Source organism: Herpailurus yagouaroundi, unplaced genomic scaffold, assembly GCF_014898765.1.
Source record: "Herpailurus yagouaroundi ecotype Mexico unplaced genomic scaffold, PumYag 162, whole genome shotgun sequence".
Classification (NCBI taxonomy): Eukaryota; Metazoa; Chordata; class Mammalia; order Carnivora; family Felidae; genus Herpailurus; species Herpailurus yagouaroundi.
In genome coordinates this window covers 58,678,047-58,684,230 of record NW_024412403.1, presented here as the reverse complement: position 1 = coordinate 58,684,230, position 6,184 = coordinate 58,678,047, and the positions used below count along the sequence as shown (strand labels likewise).

General features: G+C 39.8%; 1 long non-coding RNA gene across 1 annotated transcript in view; it reads right to left on the bottom strand.

Moving 5' to 3' along the window:
* Positions 1–4,023, bottom strand: part of LOC121036211 (uncharacterized) — a 191,415-nt gene extending 187,392 nt beyond the window's left edge. Inside the window, exon 1 of the long non-coding RNA XR_005793281.1 lies at positions 3,765–4,023. This is a non-coding gene — a long non-coding RNA (uncharacterized LOC121036211). The remainder of the gene's footprint in view (positions 1–3,764) is intronic.
* Positions 4,024–6,184: the final 2,161 nt, after the last annotated feature.

Below are 6,184 nucleotides of genomic sequence, written 5' to 3'. Positions count from 1 at the left end.
TGTCCCTGGGTGGCTTAATCAGTTAAGCTTCCAGATCTTGGTTTCAGCTCAGGTCATGAACTCGGGGTTTGTGGGTTTGAGCCCCACATTAGGCTCTGTGCTGATGGCGCAGAGCCTGCTTGGGAGTCTCTCTCTCTCCCTCTCTCTCTCTGCCTGCTCTCTCTTAAAATAAATAAATAAATAAATAAATAAATAAATAAATAAATAAGTGTTTTTTAAAAAGGATGTTGCAATGGGGAAATTATTCTGTATTTTCTTAGTGGGTTCAATGTAATCACATAGGTTCTTAGAGGTTAAAGATGGAGACAGGAAGGTGACAGTAAAAGACAGTTTCCAGATGCCACACTGCTGCCTTTGAAGATAGAGGAAGGGCCCCAAGCAAAGGAATGCAGGCAGCCTTTAGCAACTGAAAAAGGCAAGGAAGCAGATTCTTCCCTAAAGCCTCCAGGGGGACCGCACCCCTTCTGACACGTTAATTGTAGCCTTGTAAGACCCATTTCAGACTCTGACCTCCAGAACCGTAAAACATTACGTTTGTATTGTTTTAAGCCACTAAGTTTGTGATCACTCATTTCAACAGTAGTAACAGGAAGTTCCCCAACTGATAAGGAATATTGGAGAATTACCCAAATTATCCCTCACCCCTTTCTTTAAAGAGATGACTGATAAACAGGAAAAGCAATGCAGAGACTTCTAGTGTGCACTCTTCCACTAGCCTCTCCCAATAAAACTGTGCTAGAATGACGTGCAAGAATGAGCACACAGAGCCATGACCACCCCCATTTGGGCCAAATGGCACTTCACGAAGCCATATGCAATCAGAACAATCAATTCTAAATTATAGAGCTTTTCACTCTGCAAATCAGCTTTCCGGCTTCCTCTTTACTCCAGATGATAACAAATTCAAATACCTCAGTAGCACATGAAACAAAGACATTGCCTAATGTGTAATTTGGGAGGGAATTTAATGATACATCTGTCTGTTTTGACAAAGCACAGTCTTGAAGTATCTATTTAAAATAAAATCAGCAGATTGGCAACGATTAAAAATGAAAGGCTATAAAAAGTTTAGGGAAAAAAGCATTAAAGTCTAATAGCTCTTGGTTTATGTGCCAGTACTATAGTAAATATTTGCAGCACCGAATTTCTTCTCCTGGAATTTCGGCATTAGTTACTGCAAAAAATACCACCATTAAACACATACCAAAGCATCCATCTTTATAAATATTAGGCAATGCATCCATCTGGGATGCAGTAAGACTGGGGGTGCATAATATTTCAAAAGATTTTATTGGATGTTGTTGAGCATTATCTTTCAAACCATTAAGGTAGGAACAATACACGACTCTTCCGTATAAAGACTGCCTTGAAATCTTTTTGAAACTACACTAATGTTAGTTTGCCTGAGCAATTTATTAAGGAATGGTGAAAGTTTGTGAGTTTAGAATGTTCTGAATGATCACTGGGAAATACACTGAACAGTAACATAATGTATTGATATCTGTTCTCAAAAGCTTTAATATAGTTTAGACCTTAAGGCAATAACGTAATGACAATCAGAATGGCTACTACCAAAATGAACGTTTAAGTTAGCCATGAAGTCGCAGGAATTAGCAGTGACTGAATGCACCTGTAAGAACTCTGGGGGTAAAGGCTACATAGGCAACAGTCCCAGACCCATAACCCCATCCTAAATCACCTTCCCATGCAGACCTCAGTGCTCTCTTGACATTAATCTTGCTTTACCTTCCAGTTCTGGTCATACTCAGTGTCTCCTTAGGTCCCCTGCTTCCTTTCCCCAGCTTAGCTGATTGGAATTGTTGGAGGCTGGTAACAATCCAGTCCTTGCTTCATGTATCTTTTACCTGGTATCAATCTGCTGATATAAATTCTCTTGCATGAGTTCCTTATGCTATGATGAAGCCTTACATTCAGTGACTCTCCCAAGAATTACAATGGCAACTTCAGAATAATTCTATTAACTAGTTATTTGTGTAAATGGTTAGTTAAGTGTGTAAATTTACTTGTGTAACTTTTAAACTCGTTATTTGTGGAAATTTATAAAACTAGTTAATTGTATAAATGGCTAGAGATGGTTTAGGGCTTGGCATAGGACTCTGCAAACGTGAAATGTTAATACCTTTACTATTATAACTACTTTCTTAGAATATAGTTGTCCAAAGCTTCTCCAAGAAGAAAACAGGGGAAGAGAATATGATCAAAGAAATCATATTTATTCATTTATTCAATATATATTTATTGTATATCTACTATATACGATGTCTCGTGCTAAGTGTTGAAAACACACTGAGGGAGAAGATGGACATGGTTGCGGCTTTTTTCCTCATAGTCTAAAATGATTGCTAAAGCTCCAGCCATCACAAATGCACTGCAGTCATTAGGATGTAGGGAGGGATAAAGAAGAGCATGTCTTCCCTCTTTAAGGGAGGAACTATCCACCTCATCACTTAAAACTTGTTGCAAAAACTTAGTCTCATTCACACTGAGCTGCAAGTTTCCTGAGGAAAATAGATTCTTAGCTGTGTGCCCAGCTCAAAATTAGTGCCCTTTATTTCTAAGAAAGGAGGAGAAATGGATCTTGGAAGTTAACTAACATATCTGACATAGTATCTTTATTGCTTTTATGTTCAGTAGCACATAGCCTGACTTTAAGCACAGGAAATTCTCCAGTTAGTTTGAATAATAATCAACTGTGACAACATAAGACACAGCTAGCGTCACATGAATGTAAAATAGTATCATTAAAGTAAAAATCTACTAGCTTTTAATTCAGGAAATTGGCACTTTCAACACTCATAGTCTGAAAGATGTTTTAGGACAGAAACAAGATCGATCCCATAATATACGGACTTATCTTCTGTTAACACTTATTTCAACTTCAGATTTGGTTGCTAATTTTTACAGTTATTTCTATTAACAGATTGTTTTTCTTTTCAAAATAGCTAAGTATCATTCTTGTATAAAACATCTGTCCTCAGGGTTTCTTTCTAGAATGGACTGCATACTCTCCTTATTAATGAAAATGATTCAGAAATAAATTCATTCATTCAGTATATGCCTACGGAGTACCTACTGTGTAGCAGGCACTGTTCTAGGTCCCAGATAATAATAGAGCATGCAGTATTTTTTTAAATGCTTTCAGGGAGTGTCTTATTCAAGTGTAGGAAGAGAGAAAACAAAGAACAAAGAAAATCTTTCTTTCCAGTTTTGCAACTTCTGTGAGTGATGCAAAAAGAAACAAACACCAGTTAATGTTCCTTTACTTCTATAATGCTAAAACAAGCATAGCCTGATTGTTAAATAAAGATGAGTGGCGGGGGCCTCATTTGCAGAGCCGAACAGACCCGCTGAACAGGAGGTGACTTTATGGTAAGGACAGGAAAAACAACAGAGGAGAAGGAAAAAGTTGGCAAATGTTAATTAAAGAACAACATTTCATTATAAGATGGAATGAAACGTGAATGAAAGAACCTGCCCCACCCCAACCAATGGTGGTTGCGAAGAGCGTGTTGTCGGTGTTGGTTCTGGAACTCCGGAGCTTCCCGTGGTGAAATGTGAAACTGACCCTGTGCATGGGGGAGGAAAGGAGAGACAAGAACGACGCAGCCACTCCACGCTGGCAGGTGGCAGGTTTAATAAGCCAGGGAACTTACACGCGAAGCTTGTCTCGAGAAGCCGCAGGACCGGTAGGTGTCCACACCCGCCGCCTGCCAGAAACTTAAAAGTTTGCATCGAGGCCTTACCTGGCTTAAGTCAAGCGTCTCACGCGTCCAGGTTGTCTCAGCAGCGCTTTGCTCTCTCACGTCTGTATCCCTGAAAATGGCTCCGGCTTTGGAACTGGGGGGCAGAATCTGCAGAAGGAGGACTCCGCAGATGGGCCGGGGGAGGAGCCTCCGATTGCCCCAAACCAGCTCTGGAGTTGAGGGTCAACCTGCGGTCACGTCCATTCAATGACCTCCTTCAACAGATGCAAATGGCTGGAAACACAATAGCCTCTTTTGCTCTGTTACATCTTAACCACTGAAGAGTTAAGGGCCTAGCGAGCAGAGGAGGGGCTACCCCAGGGCAGAAGGAGGTGAAACCTGTGAGGTACTGCTGAGCAGGAATTCTCAGTCAAGGCAATGGACCCACCCATTCATTCGTGGTGCTGCTGGGGCCACGGATAAACAAAAGGGACACAGTCCCAGCCTTCCTGTGGTATCTAGTTTAGTGAGGGTTTCAGACATTATAGAAACAAAAATATATATCCATAAATCGTGCATGGTACCCTGAAGGCAAAGTAAAACCGTGATGAGAAATTATGATATGTGGTCGGGTGTTAAACTGGTTGTGTGAGGGAGAGGGAGTGGTCAGTGGGAACTAAGAAAAAGGCCTCTGAGCACAGACAAAAGGGATGACTAGAAATCAGCTGGTGGGGGGTGGGGGCGGGTAGAGTGGGCTACTTCTGGTAAAGCATTAAACACTAGCGGTTGCTGGTGAGCAAAGAGATTTTGGAGACTGAAACCATTTAAAAAGTCCCATTGTTTGAGTGCATGTGACTCATTTGAATGTTGATATATATTGTAGAACATTTTCCATTAGTTGCATTTAATATACCCCTAGCACTGGAATGCTGGGGCTAGCTCATACTGGCTCACTGGATCTTCCTGTAGGCATCTCTCCCTAAATCATGTTCAGTGATATCAAATGGTAGCTTGAAATTGGCCTCGGTCAGAGTATTTACTCAGTGGCAAAAGCTACACCCGAGGGCATTTTCTTTTTCCTTCCGGAGAGCTGGTCATTAAACATTTACCAACACATCATTGCTCTTCTGTGAACTAATGCTAGGATGACGAGGTAAGAAACACCTGGAGAAAAGACGTAATTTAAACCACTTTAAGCAAAAATTGATGTAATATTTTGCCATTTCACTAATGGTGTAACATCTTCCTAGAGAAAGCATCAAGATTATTTGGGGAACAAAATAGAATAGTCACACATTTAAGTGTGCTGTATCTGTAGCAATTTGCTTAATAACCATGGTTCTAGAATTTCGCTAAGTCTGATAAAGAGAAAGTTGGTAATTTTTTGAAAACTACAACACATTTAATTGACTCCTATTACTTCTTATGTATTCAACTTTAATCATTCAAAACCTATTTTCTGATTACTAATTATTGTGCCAGACTCAACAGGGGAAATAGCAAGGGAAAATAATGATCCTAGGGCTTGGCGAGTTTACAGTGTAGTTAGAATGGGGAGGCTTTAAAATAAGAAATATTTAAATATTGAAAGTCCACCAATATTAGTGAATGGTTCAAAATATTACAAGATGTAAGAGAGGGGTAAGCATAGCCGGAAATGATGAGGGAGAGATGTCACGGAGAACTTGAATTGGCCTGGGCTCTCAAAGGTGTGTGGAACGTGATTTTATTGTTACGGAACAATCTAATGTGTTGCTGCTGGGAATATAAAATAGTGCAGCCAATCTAGAAACGAGTAGCGAAGTTTCTTATAAAACTAAATAAGCGTTTACCATAAAATTCAACAATTGCACTCCTGGGCATTTATCCCAGAGAAATGAAACTTACGTTCCCCCCAAAACCTATACACAGATGTTCATATTTGTAATAGGCCAAAATTGGGGGAAGAAAAAGCACAGGTTTTTTGACCATTTAGCCTTGAATGGAGTGAATGACTAAATAAACTGTGGTACATTTATGTTATGAACAACTTGGATAGATCTCAGGGGAATTATTCTGAGTTAAAAAGCCAATCTCAAAAGGTTACATACTGTATGATTCCATTTATATAGAATTCTTGAAATGACATGTGTAGAAGGATGGAGAACAGATTAGTGGTTAGAAGGGGTTAGAGAGAGGACAACGGAGGGAGGTGGCTATGGCCACAAAAGAATAGTACAAGGGATCCTCATGACAGAATTGTTTTGTATCTTGACTGTGGTGTCGGTCACATGAATCTACACGTGTGACAAAACTGCATAGAATTAAATGCATAAACACAGGTGCATGCACAAAAATGAGTACATTTAGAACTGGAGTCTGAATAAGGCCCGAATTATATCAACGTTAATTTCTTGTTTGTGACATTGTACTATAGTTGTTTCAAGATTTTACTGCTAGGAGAAACTAGGTGAAGGGTACACAGAAAACCCTCTATATTG